This window comes from Cynocephalus volans, chromosome 9 (genome assembly GCF_027409185.1).
Source record: "Cynocephalus volans isolate mCynVol1 chromosome 9, mCynVol1.pri, whole genome shotgun sequence".
Lineage (NCBI taxonomy): Eukaryota > Metazoa > Chordata > Mammalia > Dermoptera > Cynocephalidae > Cynocephalus > Cynocephalus volans.
Window position 1 is genome coordinate 73,433,253 of NC_084468.1, and position 24,086 is coordinate 73,457,338.

Genomic DNA, 24,086 nt, shown 5'->3' on the forward strand with positions numbered 1-24,086 from the left:
ATATAAAGCCTAAGTTACTGAACATAAAAAATCAGTAAATAAAAACTGGATATCTATTTTAACATCAGAACTTTCCATATTGAGGGAAGCAATATTCTTTTAAATTAGGCAATGCCAGTTGATGTACTTTTGGAATCTTTTTTGGGAATTCTCTTATGCTTTTACCACTTGTCCAGTTTTCTTCTCTTGTGGTTTATATTTCAATAGGCTCTTCATTTCTTAGTAGTAATCTGGCAGCTGCTAGGTTCCTGCTAATAAGTTCATTTGGATACATGCTCTTTCTTTAGTTAACACACTCTGTTTTAGTCCATTTTGTGTTGCTATAACAGAATACCTGAGACTGGGTAATTTATAAGGAACAGAGAGGTTTATTAGGCTTACAATTCTGGGACATCTGCATCTGGCACAGGCCTCAGGCTGCTTCTACTCATGGTGGAAGGTGGCAGGCGGCCGGTGGGTACAAGCAGATCACATGGTGAGAGGAAGCCAGAGAGAGAGGGGAGGTGCCAGGGTCTTTTTGAGCAAAGAACTCTTGCAGGAACTAATAGAGTGAGAACTCATTCATTACTTCCCCCCTCCCCCAGGGAGAGCATTAATCCATTCATGAGGGATCCGCCCCCATGACTCAATCAGTTTCCAACACTGCCACATTGGAGATCAAATTTCCACATGAGTTTTGGAGGGGACAACACATCCAAACTCCATCACACTCCAAACGTTACTCTCAGTGAAGCAAATCTCCTAATTTTGTTAGCATGTATTGGTTGCTGGTGATTGCTGATACAGCTTCTTGAAATATGCTACGTGACAATTTTGAAGTAATAAGGATTGACTTGTACGCGGTGACATTTTCAGTCAGTGCTCTAGCAGCTCATATTTACAATTTTACAATGGTAAGGGAATAGTCAGGCTCCAAAGAAATCATGCTTCATTTTAAGTCTTCCCTGCTAATATCAACAAATGCTAATGAGCATTTCACACAGAAGCCAGGTCTTTATTTAATCAGGGTCCTGGAAGTATCTGCCTACATGGCTCTTGACTTGCATCTGGGCTTAGCTAACTCCTGCTCATCCTTCAGGACTGAGTTCAGGCATTATCTTGTCCCTCAAGACTTGCTCACCGCTATGCTCAGGGCCTGTGTACCTCCTACACCGTTGTACAGTGTCTTCCTCATCACGTCATGTGTTACCCTCTACCATAATTATCTTTCCATGCCTGACAGCTTTAGCCACTAGAAAGTGAATTTTTTGGGAACAGTGGTATGTCTTTCTAATCTATGGTCCCTGAAACAGTACTGGTAAGCACTTAATAGAAGTTTGTTGAATGAAGAATCACATGGTTTTACAATTTTTTAAGGTTAGTGAAATCTATGCCTTTTTCTTTTCAATATCTATAAAGTATGTTTTTGATTATTGGGAATGTTTTAGCAGAATTGGTTGACAGAAAACCTTCATAAAAGAGTTTTTCTGACTTCCAGTTAATAACTTAGGGTCTTTTTTCATGAAGATACTAAAATCTCTGAATGATCAGGGTGCCACTTCTCAGTGCTAACTCTGTAAAATTATTCCTGTAGTGTCTCAGTGTGCTCAAATGTTCTTGAATGGTTTTCTGGGTCTTAGAAACTTTATCATGCAGAAGTGATAACTTACAATTTAAAAGCTGTGTTTTTAAACATATACAGCTACATTATGTAGCTCATATGGAGCAGTGACTCCTCAGGAAATTGTACATATGTTTCTGAGGTTGCTGTTCTGAAATTATTTGTTTCTAATAATGGAATGTATAAGACCCAAATTATTAAATGCAAAACTATATGTATTATATATATATATATATATATATATATATATTCTAGATCTGGTCACGATCCATTAAATCAAACTAATTTGGTAACATTGGGTAAGAAAGAGAAGTATCAACTCTTTCATTCTAAAAAACTACTGTCTGAGGTAGTTCTGTCCTTTAATTATTCTGAAGGGTAAGATAAAAGCATTAGTTGAATAGCTATCATATACCAGGCACCTTACATATATCATGTAATTTAAGCTTACAATAAGCCTATTTGCATGAATTGCTGTCCCCATTTTATAGATGTCTCATCTATAAAATTAAGCATCATAGAGATTACATTTCTAAGTCAATGTTGCAGAGTTAGTCAGTGGTAAAGACTGGATTTGAAACCAGGTATGTCAGAATAATTGGTAACACGAGTTTTCAAAAACCTCATGGAAAGATGCACATTATCTTTCAATTCCATTTTTCCATGAACTAGTCAAAGTACCCTCAGAGATTTGGTACAATAATGATTCTCAGGACTTCAGCCACTGATGACTTAAATTAGTGTACTAAAGCCCTTTTTGATGATCTTGTAAAGAAAAGTAATACATTACTACTAAAAAGAGTTCACATGTACTGTAAAGAAGATTATATCATTATTATACATAAATCCTGATGTATGCAGTTTGTAAAGAAAAATTTACACATATTTCTTTTACATTCTTTCCCTGTTTTTTTTTTTTTTTTTTTTTTAAATAAAATTACTTAAGCACCGATTCTGCTTTTCCTGTGGTGCTTGCACAAGGGTAAACTGAAAAGTCTAATTAGATTTTCTTAAATATAAGCAGATTTTTCCCTCCAGTAAAATTCTTTGGGAGATATACAAAGAACATTTATACCATTCTTCAGTCAGTATGACTAAATAATTGAAAGTAAGAAGCATTTGATCTGATAATGAATGCCTACTAATATTTTGGAGGCTGTTTTAATAGGATGCAAAGTTTCTAAATGGCAAAGGAAAAATCCTTTAATGACACATCTGAGGATGGATAACAGTGCACATTTTGTTTCTCTATGGAGGGCAGCTAACATTAATGCTGTATATAATGAATATTTTTAAAAGATGCCAAATGAATGTAAATTAGCCACATTATATAAAAGGATACGGATAGTTCTCAAATTATAGATTAAAAAAATGATATATTGGATCAACCCATGTTTCCCCGAGCTATTATAGCCTGGGGGGTGTGTATCATATTATAATTAATAATTTACATCTTACCAGCATTTGTAATTACAGGGTTGCCGGCCAACATTCCCCAATTATCTCTGCAAATGCTATACCAATTTATGTCAAATAAAATTTGTAGACACAGTAGTAAGAAGAAAAAAGGTAAAATTATTTCGATCTGAAGAGGGGAACCCTAGTCACTAGGAATTCATTCCTCAGGAATGACCCAGGACAAGGAATCCTAGTGACAGAGCTGCATTTAAAATTTTTATTATTTAGTTTTCTCTTAAAAATTTAACTTGCACACATGACAATTTTTGAGAGTATGTAAAAAACCATAACACAAAGTAAATCTTTCATCTCCTCTTCATCCCCCCTCTCTTAGTTCCAGTCCCCAGAGGGAACACCATTTCAGTTTTTTGAGTCTCTTCCCAAATTATGTATTTACTTTTAAAAAGGATATTTCCTGAATGCTCTGTAATGTATATTTCCCCCTGGAACATGTTAAGTGTATTTTCCTTTTTTATCCTGCACCTTTTGAGTACATGTGGAATGAAAAGTTAAAGTTGCCTGGCAATTCTGTCATCACATGCTTAATATGATATGTAAAGTGTTGGCATTTTTACCCTCTGTACAGCCCCAGCACCCCGAGAACTACCGTAATGGCAGCAGAATGAATGACAGGCCAGATCCAGCAGCATGTGTTTAATTTTCAGTGAGCTAACATGAGAAAAAGAATAAATCTTTGTATTTAATGAAGACTTAATATGTTTATCCCAGCATCATATTACCTTTCTACAACTAAGTGATTCAAAAGGAAAATTTTGTATATTCGTTGTGTCTCCTTCCATAGTTGTCATGTATGTAGAATGATGGAGGACCTGTATCACATGAATGGAGAAAAATTCTTGTATTTAGGTTCCGTGGGAAGCAGAAGTCTATCTTTACCCTACCTTTCTAAGCCATCATGATGAGGTTATAATTATACAGTTTGATAAGAATGATGTCGGAGCTGTTGTAAATTATTTGTTAAAAAAAAGCTTTATTGAGGTATAATTAACATGCTATAAACTACACATATTTAAAGTGCGTCCTTTGATATGTTTTGACACAGGTATGCAGTAGTCCCCCCTTATCTGCAGTTTCAGTTTCTGGGTTTCAGTTACCTGCAGTCAATCATGTTCCAAAAATAGATGAGTACAGTATAGTACAATAAAATATTTTGAGAAAGAGAGAAAGGTGGGGGGGGAGACCACATTCACATAACTCTTTTTTACAGTATATTTTTATAATTGTTCTATTTTATTATTAGTTATTGTTGTTAATCTCTTACTATGCCTAAGTTAAACTTTATCAAAGATATGTACAGGAAAAAATATAATATATATAGAGTTCATTACTATCTGAGGTTTCAGGCATCCACTGGGGGTCTTGAAATATGTCTCCCAAGGATAAGAGGGGACTTCCGTACACTGTGACAGCATCACCATGATCAGTACAATGAACATGTATTTTACCTCCCAGTTTTCTTGTGCCCCTTTGTCATCCCTCCCTCCTACCTTCCCCAGCTTGTCCCCATTCAATCAATAAAATGTTTTCTGTCACTATAAATTAGTTGGCATTTTGTAGAATTTTATATAAATACAATCGTTCAGTATGTATTCTTTTTCATCTGGCTTCTTTCACTCAGTGTAATTACTTTGAGGTTCATCCACGTTGTTGCGTGTATCAGTAGTTCATACCTTGTTATTGCTGAGTAGTCGTCCATTGAGTAAATGTACTACAGTTTGTGTATTCATTCACTTGTCCCTAAGGACGTTTGGATTAGTTCCAGTTTAGGGCTCCTACAAATAAAGCTTCTGTGTGCATTGGTGTTTAAGGTTTTATGTCGATGTGTGCTTTTATTCTCTTGGGTAAATACCAAGGAGTAGGATGAGTGAAACATATGGTAGATGTATGTTTGATTTTTTAAGAGACTGCCACATTGTTTTCCAAAGTGGTTGTACCATTTGACATTCTGACCAACAGCATATGAGGATTCTAGTAGTGTAACATCTTTCTGGCCTTTGATGTGGTCAGTATTTTTAATTTTAACCACTTTAATAGGTGTATAGTGATATTTCATTGTGTTTTTAATTTGCATTTCTCTAATGAATAACTAAGTTGATTATTCTTTCATGTGTTTATTTGTCATTTGTATCTCTTTCTTGGTGAAGTGTCTGATCAAACTTGCTTTTTTTTATTGTTTTCTTATTGAGTTTTATGAGTTCTTTATATATTCCAGATATGTATTTGATAAGATATGTAATTAGCAATTTTTTCTCCAGTCTGTAGTTTGTCTTTTAATTTTCTTTATAGTGTATTTTGAAGAGCAGATATTCTTAATTTTGATAAAGTCCAATTTTTAAAATTATTTTTTAAGTTTATGAATTGTGCTACTTCTATCATATCTAAGAACTCTTTGCCTAATTCAAGGTCACAAATATTATCTCTTATGTTTTCTAACAGGAGTTTTATAACTTCAGGTTTTACATTTATGTTTATGATACATTCTGAGTGAGATATTCATCAAAGTTTATTGTTTTGCTCCAGTACTACCATATCCTGATTACTATGGCTTTACAATAATTACTGAAATTTCAAAGTCTAAGTCTGCTAACTTCTTATTTCTTTTTTAAAGTTGTTTTAGCTATTTTAGGTCTTTTGCATTTGCACATGAACTTTAGAATTAGCTATCAATCTCTTCGAAGGGGCATGCCATGGTTTTGATTGGGATTGCATTAAAACTATAAACAAATTTGGAGAGAATTGACATTTTATCAATATCAAGTCTTCTATTCCATGAACATGGTAAATTTCCCCCATTTGTTTAGCTCTTATTTAATTTCTCTCAGCAATGTTTTCTAGTATTCAGTGTACAAGGCTTACATATCTTTTGGCAGATTTATTCCTAACCATTTCTTAGATTTTGATGTTATTGTGAGTAGCATTTAAATAATTTCAATGTCTTATTGTTCTTTGCTATTATACAGAATGATTTTCTTTGTATTCTTTAATCTTGCTAAACTCACTAATTAGTTCTATTAGCTTTCTTTAGATTCCATAGGATTTTGTATGTAGACATTATATCATCTACAAATAAGGGTAGTTTACTTCCTCCTTTCTATTCTGGATGCCTTTTATTTATTTATTCTTTTTGCCTTACTGCATAGCCTAGAAGCTTCAATACAAATGTAAATATAAATGGTAAGAGTGATCATTCTTGCCTTATTCCTGACTTAATTGTGGTAAAATACACATAACATAAAATTGACTATTTTTAAGTGTATGGTTCTGTGGCACTAATCTCAGTCACATTGTTTTGCAACCATCACCACCGTTCATCTACAGAACCTTTTACAGAACTGAGACTCCGTATTATGACATACTAACTCTCCATTCCACTCTTTAGCTCCTGGCAATCATTATTCTCCTTTCTGTTTTTATAAATTTGAGTACTATAGGTTCCTCATATAAGTGAAATTATACAATTTTTTTTTTTTTTTTTTCTGACTGGCTTATTTTATTTAACATAATGTCCTTAAGTAATATTCCATTGTATGTATATATAATATTTTGTTAATCCATTCATCTGCCATGAACACTTGGGTTGTTTTCACCTTTTGTCTATTGTGAATAATGCCACTATGCACACGGGTGTGCAAACATCTTTGAGACCTTGCTTTGAATTCTTTTGAATATATACCCAGAAGTGGAATTGCTGGATCATATGATAATTTTATTTTCAGTTTTTTGAGGAACTGCCATACTGTGTTCCATAGCAACTGCCCCATTTTATATTTCCATGGACTGTGAGCAAGAGTTTAAAATTCTCAACATCCTCACCAACACTTGCAATTTTCTTTTTCTTTTCTTTTCATTTTTAATAGCAATCATCCTAATTGGTATGAAGTGGTATCTCATTGGTGTTTTGATTTGCATTTTCCTAATGTTTAGTGATGTGGAGCATCTTTTTATGTGATTGTTGGCATATGTATATCTTATTTGAAATATCTATTCAAGTTCTTTGCCCATTTCCTAATCAGGTAATTCATGTTTTTGTTGTTGTTGAGTTGTAGGAGTTCTTTATATATTGTGTATGTTAACCACTTATCAAATACATGACTCAAAACTATTTTCTATCATTCTGTAGGTTGCCTTTTCACTTGGTTGTTGTGTCCTTTGATGCACAGAAGCTTATAGTTTTGATGTAGTCCAATTTATCTATTTTTACTTTTGTTGCCTGTGCTTTTGGTGTCATATCCAAGAAATGGCTGTTAAATCTAATGCCATGAAGTTTTTCCTAATAATTTCTTCTAGGACTTTTGTAGTTTTAGTTCCTACCTTTTGTTTTTTTGGTCCATTTTGAGGGTTTTTTTTTTTTGTATGTTATAAGGTAAGGTCTTAACTTCATTCTCATGCAAGGGAAATCCAGTTTCCCCAGCACCATGTAGTGAAGAGAGGGTCTTTTCCTCATTGAATGGTCTTGGCACCTTTGTTGAAAATCATTTGAACACAAATGAAAAGGTTTATTTTTTACCTGTTTATTCTATGAAAGCATTTAAAACAATGTTTACCTTCATTATTTAATTATTTAAAAGCATTATCATTCTAGTTTGACAATACTTTAAAGATGTCATCCCACTATCTTCTTGCTTACAATGTTTTTAATAAAAAACCTATAGCCATTCTTCTGTATATATTGTCCTTTTTTCTCTGACTACCAATATTTTGTTTTTTATCATTGTTTTAAGAAATTTGAGTGTGATGTGCCTCAGTGTAGTTTCTTTCTATTTCTTTTCTTTTTGTGTGTTTGGGATTAGTACAGCTCCTTAAGTCTATGGGTTTATGATTTTCATCACATTTGAAAAAAATTTGTTATTATTTCTACAATTTTTTTTCATTTCCCTATCCTTTTCCTTCAAGAACTCTAATTACAAATACATTAGCCTGTTTGAAGTTTTCTTGCAGCTCACTGATGGTCTGTCTATTTTTTTCAGTCTTTTTTCCCTCTCTGATTCTGATTTAATTCTATAGTTTCTATCACTGTGTCTTCATGCTCACTAATCTTTTTTTCTGCAATGTCCAATTCATTGTTTGTTCCACTGGGTGTATTTTTCATCTCAAACATAGTAGTTTTTATTGTTAGAACTTTGGTTTGTGTCTTTTTTGTACCTCTTATGGAACTACCTTTTACAGGTGAGAAAACTTAGACACATAAAAGATAAATCGCCTAAGATTTTATAGCCACTAGAAGTAGATACCAGAATACAAATCCAGGCAGCCCAACCCCAGAGACTTCACTTTTAATTACTACTTGTGTTCTTATCTTTAATGGTGTATTACTAATCAATGCTATTCTTTTCCAAAACATTCAGAACGATGTTTGACAAATGAAAAGGACATGACAATTGTTGTTTCCGTAAAATGTTGGTAAGCTTCAATATTTCCTCAAGATTAAAAACTCAACCTAGATGATAATTCTTGAAAATTTCCCTGATCCTTCCACAATTTTCCTTAAAAATTTCTCCAATCTCTTATCACCAATACAAGATTAAGCTTCCTCCTATGCATTTCTATCCATCTTGTTCTTCTATAACAGCATTACAGAACTGTGTAACTGTGTATCTTTGAATTTTGAATGGAAGGTAAATTGGATGGTGGGTCAAGTGAAGTTTTAGGGCACAGACAACCTTCTGGATAGTCAATGATTGAAATATTGCTTGTTGCTGCCAAAGAAGTAGCTCATCAGATGCCAACTGCAAAGACAGATAACATGCCTTCTGAGCACAGGCAGAATACCATATAAAGAAAGAGACTGGGCAGTCTTCAAGGGTTACAGTGGCTCTCATGAGACCTCTAGGGTTGTTGCGTATGGTGGCACAACCCCAGAGGGTGCCATTCATTTTGTAATTTATATGGATAGTAACCCCCAAGAATTGTGATCCACAACCCTCCCAACGGCGTGCAGCTGCCCCATGAGGCTACCAGGTGGGTGTTTCACTAAGGTGATCTAAATTGGAGCTCAGCTGAGCAAAGTGGCTAATTCTTCTCCTCCCAGCAGGATCAGGGAGGTCTGTTTATCCCATGCCAGGTTCTGCAAATCTCTCATCTCTGCCAACACCAACTGCTCCCTTTCTTCCTGTCTACTCAATTTCTCCTGCTCGAACTCTGGGGAATTTTTATTCTGTCTTGGAGGCAGGGAATTTAGCTCTTATTCATTGGGTTTCTTCTTTGCCCTGAGTTCCCTCAGAGGCTATGCTTTTGAAACTTGGAAACATTTATATTCTCTACAGTAATAAATCTTCCTAGTGGCTTATATGTTACAAGATCAGATTATTGCACAAATGGAGTAGAGACTCAGAAAGCTGGAACTCCTTAAGGGTAAGGAGCATGTTGTTATAAAGAAAAGAAATAAATTAGAATACAATACAGGTTTGCACAGGCTGAATTGTTAATGCTTTGCATTTCTCATTAGTGCTACTACTTCAGAGGAAGTTCTGTTCTGCTATTAGATTTTACATGGTTTTGTTCTCAGAAATGTGTTCTGTACTTGACTGAAAATTCACTTCCGTGGTACAGAGGCAATTTATTTTATGACTAATATTATTTTCCCTAATTTTAGGAACTGTTGCATTTATTTTCCCCTTCTACCCTGATTATAATTATTTGTATTAAGTTCCACTATTTAAGCCTCTTAGAATCCTATCTATTAATTCTGAGGAGTGGGTGAAAGAGCCTTGTTCTTTGCTATTAAATTGTCACAACTTTCTTGTGTTAAAATAATCTATTGCTTAGTTTTAGAGATATCTAGGCAATTATATTTAAAGCAGTAGTGGAGAAGATTTAATGAATGTATTCATTTTATGTTGGTTGCTTGGATTTACAATTCATATCTAAAATGTAATTTAATGTAAATAATATGTAAATTATAATATGTAATATTATAATTAGTAGCCATCACCTGCTGGCTACAGACACAAAGCAACACTTAAAGAAAATTTCATTTGAGTTTATTATATTCAGTAGTAAGAACTGTGGATTCATATTCTGGAGACTTACATTCTAGTTTCAGTTGTGTTACTTCATGTTGTTGTTTTGAGAAAATATTTAACTTCTCTAGGTATCTGTTTCTTGTCTTTTTGATGAGGGGATTGGATTGGATCAGTTGTGAGCTTGCTACTTTGCATGAATGTCAATTCAGGAAAAACCATCCTTCAAAACAAACAAACAAAAAACCCCAGAAATTTTATTAATTATGTATTTTATCAGGAAATGCAATATTTGAAAGTATATTTAAGATTTCTCTGTGAATAAAGATTTTTTTAATTGAATCATAGAATGTGCAATAAAGTTCTATCATGATAAAATGTTGAGACTGAATAAAATTTGTTTTTAAAATTGGTATATTTTGCCTCCCTACTAGCCTTCTGAACCACTTAATTGAAAATGTGGTTTGTCACATAGGACTTCTTCACATTGTATTCTTTAAAACAATATTTTCGGGCCGAGCCCGTGGCACACTTGGTAGAGTGCTGCGCTGGCAGCGCGGCGACGCTCCCGCCGCGGGTTCGGATCCTATATAGGACTGACCGGTGCACTCACTGGCTGAGTGCCGGTCACGAAAAAACGACAAAAAAAAAAAAAAAAAAAAAAAAACAATATTTTCCCACTGTAAATGGAAAAATATCAGCAATATTTTTGTTCTAAAACATATTACTCCCCGGGCCCCTTGTGTTGGGATGCATGACTTTTTTTTTTTTCGGAAAATCAAACCATCACTTTTTAAAATTTTATTTTATTTTATTTTATTTTATTTTTTTAACTTTTATTTTGTCGATATACATTGTGGTTGATTATTGTTCCCCATCACCAAAACCTCCCTCCCTCCTCCCTCTCCTCCCTCCCCCCCAACAATGTCCTTTCTGTTTGCTTGTCGTATCAACTTCAAGTAATTGTGGTTGTTATATCTTCTTCCCCCCCCCCCGTTTTTGTGTGTGTGTGTGTGTGTGAATTTATATATTAATTTTTAGCTCCCACCAATAAGTGAGAACATGTGGTATTTCTCTTTCTGTGTCTGACTCGTTTCACTTAATATAATTCTCTCAAGGTCCATCCATGTTGTTGCAAATGGCAGTATTTCATTCGTTTTTATAGCTGAGTAGTATTCCATTGTGTAGATGTACCACATTTTCCATATCCACTCATCCGATGATGGACATTTGGGCTGGTTCCAACTCTTGGCTATTGTAAAGAGTGCTGCGATGAACATTGGGGAACAGGTATACCTTCGACTTGATGATTTCCATTCCTCTGGGTATATTCCCAGCAGTGGGATAGCTGCAAAATGGTGCAGCCTCTATGGAAAATGGTATGGAGGGATGCATGACTTTTATCAGCTACTTTTCTCATCGTGGTAGTGATAGAAGTGCTTCACATTTTATTTAGAAAACAGCCTGTTTCACATACACTACCTCCTGCTGGTCTTTTCCTCCTATATCCCACACTGAACCAATCATTTTTCACCTTTCTCAGCAATTTCAACACATTTATTCTTCCCTAATTGCCAGACCCAACAAGTAGAGTGGCAAAACATTGATCAGCAAGTGATTTCTAAGGGCTAGACAAACAGTCAGCAGAATTTGGTCCTTTCTAGGCCTCATTCCTGATATTAGATTGTGAGCCACACCAAAGTGTCAGAAGGGCCAAATGTGGTCTATGGATTCCAGGATGCACATCAATACAGTTTATCATCACTAGGATTTATTTCAGCTTGCAGATAGTTTATTTCATCATAGAATATGTAGGGGCCAAGGGAAACTGCCCCTTCACCCCTGAAGGTTCACTGAACATCAGCTGACAAAACACAGATCACAGGAGAAAGGCATGACAAATTTATTTTTACGTACACAGCATGGGGGGAATGCACAATGATTGCCCTATTATTTAGTGGGGTATGGATGCTTATACACCCTTCTTCATAGGAGAAGAGGAGATAAGTATATAAAAGTAAATGATTTTTAGGGGGGTTCAATGGGCTTGGAGAACATACAATGGCCTGGGATAAAGACTGTTGGGCAGGCAGAGCAAACAATGACTGGTAAATGATTCTCTTTGAAATACTGAATGGGACCAAAATAGAAGACAATAATTTGTGACAAAAGTCTGTCTAGGTGCATTGACAGATTTCAGTATTTCTTCCTGAGATATGAGTTAAGTTAATAAAAACTCAGGGAAAGAACCAGAGGTACTAATTGTTTTCTTGTTAGGTAGATCCATATTTTAGGCAGAAGGGAACAGCTTCATCCTGTGCTTTGGAGAGACAGAGGATTGAGAGACAGGAAGGGAGGGGAGGGTCAGAGAGAGCCTGAAGCTGCTTCTTTATTCCAGAATCCAAGTGCCATATTTTGGGGTATTGATCTCTGAGTCCCAACAAATTTCAAAAGCAGATATTTGTTATTGTTTATTTTTTAGATGTAGACCATTTATTTCCACCAGAGATTCTGTGAAATAAACCTGTGGGAATCACCTGATCCTAGAATTCACTCTCATTGGTTACCATCTTGGTAGTTCTGAAAAATTCTAGGTGATTTTTAGGAAACAATATTTTGAAGTATCTGGCAGTCTGATTACTGATTGACAAGGCTAAGAAGCCCTAGAAATAAAATATCAAACCAGATTTCCCGTCCTAACTGAATTTGAACTTGATCTAGAAACTATATAGCTTCCTTAGAGCTTAGACCTAGGTTTGTATAGAACTACAAATTTCAAAGGGCTCATATAGGAAAATACAACAAAAATAGACATATATCAATACCATAAATATCATAACTATAATAAAACTGCAAATGAAAATTTTCTAATAGTAATTATTTGTGCAAATAATAATGGTATTTGTATGACAAAGAATAGTCTTACTCACAAATGGGATTACATCAAATTAAAAAGCTTCTGCAAAGCAAAAGATACAAGCAACAAAGTGAAGAGACAACCTTCAGAATGAGAGAAATTATCTACAAATTATGCATCTGACAAGAAGCTGATATCTAGAATATATGAGGAACTCAAAGAACTCAACAGCAAAAAAATAGTGATTAAAAAATGGGCAAAGAAAGAGAAAAAGGAAAGAATGAAGGAAAGAAAGAAAGAAAAGACCACAACAATATGTTGAACTTTCAGTAGGGGAGAACGAACCTAAGGATACCAGAGATGGGGGTGGAGGGAGGGAGGTGGTTTGGAAAGTGATATGTCAGGTAAACGGCACAGAGAAATATCATGATTTGTAAGAATGAATATGCTAATATCAAAAAAAATTTTTTTAATGGGCAGAGGAACTGAATAGACATTTCTCAGAAGATAACATACAAATGGCCAACGGGCACATGAAAAAAAATGCTTAACATCACCAAACATCAAAGAAATGCAAATTAAAACCACAATGAGATATTATCTCACTCAGAACAGCTGCTCTCAAAAAGACAGAAAATGAAAAACGTTGGTAGGGATGCAGAGAAAGGGGAACTCATGCATTGCTGGTGGGAATGTAAATTAGTACAGCCGTTATGGTAAACAGTATGGAGGTTTCTCAAACAACTAAAAATAGAGCTACTTTGTGACCACTACTAGCAATTCCACTACTGGGCATATATCCAAAGGAAATTAAATCAATATATCAAAGAAACACCTGCATTCTCATGGTCTTTGCAGCATTATTCACAATAGCCAAGAGATGAAATTAACCTAAATGTCCATCAACAAATGAATGGATTTAAAAATGTGGTATATGTACACACAATGGAATACTATTCAGCCATAAAAAGAGTGAAATCCTGTCATTTGCAGCAACATGGATGGAACTGGAGACCATCATCTTGAGTGACGTAAGCCAGGCACAGATGGCAAATACTGCATGATCTCACTCATATATGGGATTAAAAAAAAGTGATGATCATAGAAGTAGAGTAAAAAATGGTTAGCAGAGGCTGGGAAGGGAAAAGTGTTAGCAGGAATAAGGGAAGAGGTGGATTAATGGGTACAAAATTACAGGCAGAGAGGAATAAATATCTAGAAAAGAGGATCTTGAATGTGATTACCACAAAGAAAACGTAAATATTTATGTGATGGATATGCTATCTACCCTAAGTGAATCACTGTACAATTTCAGCATGTATTGAGACAATGCACTGTATCCTACAAATATGTGCAATTAAAAATAAATTAAAGAAAAAAAAAGAGATTTGTATACCCATGTTCATAACAGCATTGTTCACAATAGCCAGAAGCTGGAAGCAACCCACCATCCATTGATGGATGAATGGATAAACAAAATTGGTGTATATATAGACATAGACATAAACATATGTGTGTGTCCACACACACACAGACAATGGAAAACTATTCAGCTTTGAAAAGGAAGGAAATTCTGACACATGCTATACCATGGATGAAACTTGAGGACATTATGTTAAGTGAAGGAAGCCAGTCGTGAAAGGACAAATGCTGCATGATTCCACTTAGATGAGGTACGTAGAGTAGTTAAATTCACAGACACGGAAAGTAGAATGGTGGTTGCCAGGGGCTGGGAGGAGGAAATGGGAAGTTACAGTTTAGTGGCTAGAGAGTCTCAATTTTGCGAGATGCAGAGTTCTGTGGATGCATGGTAGTGATGGTAGCACGACAATGTGAGTGTGTTTTTAAGTGTATGGTTTAATACCATTACACTTAAAAATGTTAAGATGGTACATTTTATGTTATGCGTATTTTACCATAATTTTGAAAAATCACTGAAGAATAATCAGAAGGAAATACAAGAAAATGTTAAGAGTAAAAGAAAAAAAAAAACGGTCTTACACAGATTTAGCAATATTTAGACATACTGGTCGTTAACGCCAAATTATTATTAAGTAATTGGGTGCTATAAGCTGATAATTTACTTCTTAATAGTAAATTAAGTTCACATTTACAAAATATATCACCATCCAACCCCTGCTTGAGGCTGACATGGTAGAGATATACTACGTATTCCTCAAACCTCATTGCATTTTTTTCTTGGCACATAGGCTACATTTCCCAGCCTCCTTTGCAGCTGGAGAGCATGGGCATGTGACTGAGTTCTGACCAATGGGATGTGGGCAAAAATAAATGATGCCACTTACAGGCCTAACATACAAAGCCCTCTCACCATCCTTTACGCTCTTTCTCCATTCATATGGCTCTTGAAGGAGGATTCAGTGGAAGTTTTCAAGGCCACAGGGAACGATGGAGACACTAGAATGAAAGTATCCGGTTCTCTGAGTAACTGCGTGGAGTCGAGCCTGGATCTCAGCCCCAGCTCTTTGGAAGTGTCTGGGAGTGGGAAGTGAATGAAAAATTGATCTTTATGGTGTTCAGTCAAGGAGATTTTGGAGCTATTACTTGTAGTAGTTAGCTTACCTTGAGCAATACAGCTTGTTTGAAGGTTTACCATTCTTCCTAACTATGATGCCTACCATTTAGAAATCAAGTTCAGGCTCAGTGAAAAATGGCAAATAGGTGTAATCTCACTAGCCAATTAAAGGATTGTTTGTGGAAGGCTGAAGGGTTACCCTTAGCAGACTTTTGAGGCTATCTTTAAGTTCTCTGGGAAAGGAGCCCAAGTCCATTAGTGATGTTTGTCATGGGCAAAGGAGAGAGGAATAATGGTATAGCTGCCACATATGTGAAATCCCTGGGGAGGACAATTAAGCCTTTTGAAGGCACGGATAAGGGAGAATTTTGAAATAAGTCCAGGTTGCAGTCAGAGTTACTTTTCTTACGGTAACAATATAATTTACGACTGCAATAGTATAATTATAGATTCAATCCTAAATTCCAGCACAGTGCTTGGGTCTTAAAAGATATTTGGTAAATTTTTGTCAAATGAATAAATGAATAAATAGAGATTACCAGTATTTGCCTATTGTTAAGAGAAAATTCTTTTAAAATAAGTTGGGAAGAAAGATTGCACGTTCACACATGGCTTTGTGATTATTTTTTGTGCTGTCAATTATGAGAAGGTGAGCTCCATGCAGACAGAAATCTTTGTTTTGGTCCCTGCTGTACTCCCTACCCCTAGAATAGAGCCTGCTGCATTGGAAGTGCTCAATTAAATATTGGTTGAATCAATCAAATGAGGTTTATGTAAACTTTATTTTGTCTTTCATTTGTTTTCTAGAGGCAAAGGTCTTCCTCTGCCATGTTTGTAGTTGACAGAACTTCTGTACTCAACACCACAGGTCTTGTTACTGGGCTGTTCGTGTTTAATTAGCTATTTATCCACATCAGAAAAAAGTGTTATTCTTAATGTGGAATGGGCCCTGCAATCAAATTACAGAGACTACCACTTGGCTTCTTAATCTCTGAAGAATTTTATTCTGTAAGCAAATAAAGTATTTGGGTAACAGCATTATACAAATGCCCTATTGGCCCTTCCTGACAACTTGGGCTCCTGAATTCAATAAATAAAGAAAAGTGTTAATAAACAAACATTCACATTGTCAGTGAAGGGCATAGTTGCCTCATCCTATTATTTCATAGTTCTTAAAATATTCTAAATGCGTATTAATCATGAGGGTTTTTCCACACTGAAAAAAGTGAAGAAGACTCAGTGCTATAATCACCTGCAGGGCCAGCTTCATGGGCATGCAATCTGCATAGATGCTCTACCCTTGATTAATGCTCTTAAAATTCTTAAAACTCTTTGTTTTAAGAATATTCCAAATTTTCAATTTGCAGTCCTGTAAATTATGTAGCCAGCCCTGACCTGTGACATCTTCTAAAATAGACCTTACAGATAAGCAGGGGTTTGCCTGGCACTGAACAGGTGCCCATTAACAAACGTTGTTATTTATTTATTTATTTATTTATTTGGCACCTGACCAGTAAGGGGATCTGAACCCTTGACCTTGGTGTTACCGGCACCACACTCTAACCAAGTGAGCTAACTGGCCAGCCCCAAACATTGTTTTCTGAGTGAACAAATTGTTGATGAATTAAAATGTTCCAAGAGCATATCATAAAAATACAAACACCTGTATCTAGCACTCAAGCAGAAGAGGTTCTTATTGAAACTAGAAAATGGAGGCAGAAAGAGTTAAGGGCAAGAAAAGGACATCAGAAGTTCCTTTCTTTCCAAATTCATGAAAATACAAGGCTGAACATAAGTCCATTGTCTATAAAGTCAAATAAAACAAAATAAATTGTTACTTGTAAAAGCAAATAATTCTCTTTTAACTTTTGGTGTTGTTTATGGAGCTACAATATACTCAGAAACAGTCAAGGGTTTATTAGACGCTCCGCTGAAAACAGTTTTTGTTATCAAATTTAGACAGGCTCTTTTAATTTCAGGGGATACTGTTTCTTCTGTGTAAATGGTATATTATAAATTATAATACTATTATTTGGGATTTTTACAGAATCTTTTCTCTATGAAGCTCGTTGTTGGAAAAATATCATCTTCCTAACCTGCCTGATACTTGGCAACATATTGGCAGAAAATAAACCTGAAACTCAGAGAGACTGACATTAGATCAATAATAGAAATGAAAACAAATATCAAGCTTTTCAGTCCAACCTCAGAAATTTAGATGCACCACGTAGATGTGTTGTTTTCAATACAGCACCACATATTATTTTATGCAAATTATAGTTCATACCAAATAAGTTAAAATTTGGCACGATCACCCTCAAACACTTTTTTGAACAGCCATTGAGAATAGCACTGATCTCCATGCCATGGATTTGCTTTAGCTTGGAATGTAGTCTATTTGATGTTTACCAAACCATGTTGAAAGACTAATAGCTCTGCAATTGCCTGCTTCCCTTTGCCTCTGCAGTCCTGACCATCTGCTGAGATGACTTAAATAATGGGTTTGGTCACATTTCAGACCTATTATTTCTGTCTGGCATAGAAGTACATTTCTGTGAAAGCAAAAGTATGTGCACATGTTTAAACATTAAGTTTTGGTTTTATATTTAACTTCTCAATAATTTGACTAAGGTCAAGAATGATGTATCTGACTATTTTTATTAGATGCTAATTAATAAAATGTATTCTCACTAGAGAGGTATCATTTATTCGGGAAGAAATAAATGATCTCTTCAATCCTGGACTTGATGACTAACTTAATAGAAAGTTCCTACTACTACCTGACATTCTACTTTCAGAAATTGGCACTTTCAGATTAAGTTGAAATATTGGCATGCTGGCTAACGACTGCTACTAATTTCATTTTTAATGGAAAAAATTTAACTAAAATGGGATATTGATTTGATTTTCAAACTGTATTTCCTTGGAAGAGGTTTGTCTCATTTATTACAGATTAGAAGTTATTTGGCTGGCTGCTACACCTATACATTTCCTCTCTAAATGTTTTAAACAGAATTAATAAGTTTCAAGTTTGTGATACACTTTTACAGAGTCATTAAATATAGGTCTTTTATTTGGGGTATTTACTACGAAAGAAATAAAATAAAAACCTGACATCTAAAAATCTTAAAATATTAATATAATACATTTAATGTTTTATTGTTAATAATTCACATGTGTAGTTTTTCTCTTAACTTTTCTTATTTATTTATTACATTATGTCTTAATCTTCAATATTGCTTCAAAATGTGAAAGATGCAAAAAACCTAATTCTTTAACTTTATTCTCATTTGAGTTTATGTTTATTGCTCTGTAAATATAATCATCAATGGCATTTTCCCCCAGAGATAATAGGAGAATTCATTTTTTTCCCACAAATCCTATATCAGAAATAGAACAGAAAAAAAAAAAATAGGGCTAAGAATCAGAAAAGGGGGCCATATGGTTTACATGAGATTCTGGAGAACTACGTTGGACTGAATCTTCAGGCATGGATCACATCGTGATGCAATGACATTTTCTTTTATGGGAGCAAAGGATAATAATAAAATAGGATCATTATTCTTATGCAAGGTAGATCAACATAACTCCTCTCTTTCCCATGTTTGCAAATATACATTAAGGGATAACAAATAATTAGTAAAACCTTTTATGAAGCTCTTTTTTTTAATAAAGAAATCCCACTGATTTACTCTTTTGATAAGTATGTATCTCTGATTTCTTCAGAGAGAGATTAGGACCTTTGTTTGCAAAAACAATTCAAAAGAAACATATAATACTATCTTGCTGGGGGTCAAGTTCTAATTGGGTTTTACCATGATGGAGGATATAATTCATTTTCACCAAGGGTCTAAAATCATGGGGGGGATTGTGAAGTTGGGGTGTGGGGGGTAGCTAAAGATTGGATGTGCTCTTTTGTTGTTAAGCAGGAACTCTGGATTAAAAATTCCCCAGAGTAGCTCAGCTATTGTCAGGAACTCCACTTTCTGTCATCCAGTTCTCATGACCAGAGATATCAGCTTCTGGGCCCAGAACCACTTACATCATGGAATTTTCCCATCCTTGGGCAGAAAGTTCTAAAGGGTGTGTATAAAAACCAAATATTGCTCGAAGTTTATATCTCATGGGAAATTCAGCCTACGTGAAACACTTCACCAGTTCTGTTTCTTGATTTATCTTGAAGTTCTCATCTGATTAATATTTTGCAAATTAAAGTGTGTGTTGAGCTAGGGCTGGGTCTGGAGCTCACAGACCCCTTAAGCCCATTGTCCAGACAGGGCCACAAACCCTTCACATGCCAGGCTGGGTCCCCAGACCCCTCACACACAGGTCTATGAGCTAGATAACTGGGAAAAAGGTCCTTGGAGCCATAGGTTGTAGAGCATGGCCATGTGAGGTGGATGCCTGAGGCAGTAAATGCCATCCAGATTGTGGTGCCATGCATGTGCACTAACTCCACCCACACATAATGTGTGTGGGTGGAGTTAGTGCACATGCATGGCACCCCCAACCAGACCCAAGGCGAGGGGGCCTGATTAAATTATTCTATTCTCCCAACAATCCACCCCTTCAGGGTCCCTCACCATACAATCTACACATTCAGAATCTTCTGGTGATGTTCCCTTAGCGAGGATAAATGACCCTTATATTTACATAACCTATTGTCTGTTCAATATGCCTTAAGGCTTATAGTTCTGTCCTTTAGCCACACATGTCCAGTTAGTAGTCACCATTGGTGTGATCCTCCATGGGAATCCTGCAGTCATACTGATGGGAAGTTCAATGCACATTCAGTAGACCAACACATTGATCATGAGACTCTGGTGTAGTGCCTGCAGCCAGAACACTATGGGCAAAAAGAAAGAAGGGTTATTGGTACCAATAGATTACCTGAATAGCTTCTGGGATGCCCTCATCTTACCTGACCAGACCATTCCTAGGAATTTGACTGACAGCCCAGGTCCTTGCACTTTGGCTATGTTCACAGCCCACCCACATTGTTCCAAATGACTTAGCAGCATTGGATGTGCCTGGGTTAAATCTGCAAGAAAATCAGAGGTCAGTAACATGTCATCAATGTAGTGAAACATCATAACCATGCTGGGCCGAGTCCACTTAGCTAGGTCCCCAGCCACCAAACTATGGCAGATGGTTGGGCTATGCAGATAACCTTGGGGCAATACTCAAAAGGTCCACTCTTTTCCTTCCCAGGTCAAGGCGAACTGATCTTGGCTATCAGCTGAGATTGGAATAGAGAAGAAAGCATTTGCAAGATCCAATACATAATGATAAGTCCCCAGCTGAGCAGCTGATCCATCAAGTTGTGAACTGAAGGCATGGCTGCATGTAAAGGAGGCACTACTTTGTTCAGTTTTCCATAATCTACCGTCATTCTCCAGGTGCCATCAGGCTTTCTCACTGTCCATACCAGAGCATTAAATGAGCTATGAGCCGGACGAATAATGCCAACTTTCTCTAATTCCAATATAGTGACACTTATCTATAGTGCATGTCCTCCTGGTAGGCGATACTGCTTTACATTAACTACACGTCTTGGCTTGGGTAACACCTGTGGGTCATGTTTAGCATATCCTCATAACACAGGCTTTACTGTCTGTATTCACAGCCGAAACTCTCCAGCTGTTGTTTGCAGGTGCAAGCCATAAAGTACATCCACACCCAAGATGTATTCAGCTACGAGGGTATATATACAGTATATACATGAGGAAATAATCTTCCTGTGCCCTATGGCAATGACACAGCTTTGACCTCAGTAGTATGTCCTTCATAGCCATCTAAATGAACTGTGGCCCCTGGAAATTTATCTGGATTGCCATATATCAGGCTACATTCTGTACCTGTATCCACCAATGCCAAATCACACTGCACATTTGTCCTCAACCAATTTATTGCCAATTCAACATGAGGCCTCCTGTCCGTGCCTGCCCCCAAAAGTTGAGTACCTTGGCCTGCTCCCTAGTCAAAATGGAACAGTTCATCTGCCTTCTCAGGAGCAACCAAAAAGTCCCTTAAATCCACTGAGCGTACCTTGCTACCTGTTTCTAAACGTCTGGTAAAAGGCTGTTCAGGGTGCAATTGCTACCACAAGGCAAACAGGACCACATTTGGCTGCCAGTCAATTTTCTTTTTATCAACCCCTGCTGCAAGTAAGGCAAGCCACATCTACTTACGGCTAGTCTTGCTTCATCCCTTTGGGACAAAATCCTGAGCATTTCTTGGGGGTTTGGTCTTAGCCACCTTTCACTGCTTGTCTGCTATACTCTACTTCACCCAAGCTGGCTATTGTGGTCATTACCTCATGTATAGGACAAGCAATGTATGGGGCCAGTATGGCCATCAGTGACCTAAAGGATGTTGACGGGGCATTTTGCAGCACTATGTCTCTCATGCTGCCTGTAAAGTTCTCATCGTCCAGGCCACAGGTGTTCAGATTAAACGTGGACTGCCGCATCCCCAGCTCTCGAATGATTTGGACCAGCTCAGCATACGTTTGCCATTTACTAACAATCTTGGGCAGTTCTCCAACATTTGCCCACATGGTTTGGGCAGCTGCATTCACCCATTCCATTAAGGAGTGATTACCTCACCCTTGGGTGCATATCTGTGGCTATTCTGCATCCACTGCCTCAGGGACGGGTGCATGGAAATGGAGGCCAATTTCTCCTCCTCCTCACCAGAGCACATCACACTATCCACCCCTAGGTCCCATAACTGCAACAGCCAAGTAGCCAGGCTCTCCCCATGTTTCTGCCTGAACTGTCTCCCCAAGTCAACCAGTTCAACCTGGGTATACGGGACATAGGTGGTGAACTGGGTAACCTGTGGATCACCAACTGGTTGTCCATCTGGTCCCATAGGCTGCTCGTGCTTCATTTTCTGATACACAACAGGTCATGCCTGGAAATGCGGTTTTCCCCCCCTCACCACTGGGTTGGTCTTCCCTTGTGTGAGAGGCAGGAGTGGTCAGTTGCTGCACATCATCCTCCAGGATAATCATCCTTGTTTCCAACAACTCTGCTTTCTGCTGCAAATCTCAAACAGTTTGCAGCATAGTGAGCAGCAGCCATTCTCCAGTCTGCAGAGAGGTGGCCACCAGGTGCCACAAGCTCAAGGACAGCCACATTTCCTCCCCCTCCCAAGGGGTTTTCTGCCATAGTGCCTGGCCTATGCTGCCTTGCAGTACAGTGAACAGCAACCAGATCCCAGTCAACAGGAAGGTGGCCATAGGGCAGAGCATATTCAAAAGTAGCCACATTTCCTCCTTCTTCCAAAGGCTTTTGGCTCCTGTACCTGTTCAGAATCCTGCTACGAATACACCAATTGTCATGCTCTTTTACCTGCCCATAATCCTGCAATGACTATACCAATTGTAGAGCTCAGGCTGGGTCTGGAGCTTAAAGACCTCTCAAGCCCATTGTCCAGACTGGGTCATAAAACCTTCACATGCCAGGCTGGGTCCCCAGACCCCTCACACATCAGGCTGGGTCACCAGACCCCTCACATGCAGTTCTATGAGCTAGGTAACCGGCAAAAAGGTCCTTGGAGCCGTAGGTTGTAGAGCATGGCTGTGTGGGGTGGATGCCTCAGGCAGTAAATGCCAGCCAGATTATGGCACCATGCATGCACACTAATTCCACCCCCACACAACTTATTTACAAAGAATGTGCTGCACCACCCCCAACCAGACCCAAGGTGAGGGAACCTGATTAAATTATTCTAGTCTCTCAACAGTATTGCATCTCCCCTTCCCTTTGTAGCCCAGAGGTGACTTGGAGGTTGAGGACATGGGGTGGTGAGGGGGCTTGAGGAAGCCCATGGAGGCAGGGACCCAGTGGAGGAGGCTGCAGAGGTTGAGACAACTAACTGGCCCAACCCATGCCATAGCAGTCAGTGACACAGCATTGGCAAAGTGCAGTCCCTCAACAGAATGCGAGCTTTAATTGGGGCTTCTGAGGAGGCATTCAGTGAATGGCACCCTTCTCCTCCACCTGGATTCTAAAGAAGTAGTTGAGGGATAAAATAAAAAATAGCAGATGGTGGCAAGATATTTCTATTTTACTAATAGAGGCCAGATCGAGCATGTGGTTTTAGGTTTGGTAGCCAAATGAGCTCAATAATTCTGAAGCCCAGAACGGATTACATTTCCTGGCCCAGTGAAAGACAGAAAAGACCAAGGCAGACAAAGACCTGTAGGAAGAGCAGAAATGATGCTGCCCCCAGCAGCCCACTCCTGAGAGGAAGATATTACGCTCACCATTCATATTCCAGTTGATTCTTCCCAGATCTACCAGTCAGATCTCTACCTTTCCAGGGATGTAGTAAAGGGTGGAAAGGGGCCAAGCCTATCCTGAGGAATAATCCTCCTCGTGTAAACTTTGAGTGGGAAAACAATATTCCCCTCTAAAATTGATTTATAAAGAAAGGCAGTGGCCAGATCATAATGAACCTTCTATGATAGCATGCAGATTTTATAGAAAAGGCCATGGGTATCTATAAAGAATTTTAAGAACAGAGGTAAGAGAAACAGATTTGACTTTTAGAAAGATCATTCTGGAATGACATCCACTGTAGAGGATCAGTGGGGATGGGGTTTGGAAAAGAGAACAGTGAGTAAAAAAAAAAAAGAGATTCCCT

The 24,086-nt window shown here is 37.3% G+C and overlaps 1 protein-coding gene and 1 non-coding gene across 3 annotated transcripts in view; one reads left to right on the forward strand and one right to left on the reverse strand.

Annotated features, from left to right (window-relative positions):
* Positions 1-24,086, forward strand: part of ARHGAP24 (Rho GTPase activating protein 24) — a 710,372-nt gene that overhangs the window by 111,211 nt on the left and 575,075 nt on the right. The gene's annotated exons all lie outside the window — the stretch shown is intronic.
* On the reverse strand, positions 16,939-17,013 carry TRNAT-GGU (transfer RNA threonine (anticodon GGU)). Its single transcript has one exon. It is a non-coding gene; the product is annotated as a tRNA-Thr (tRNA).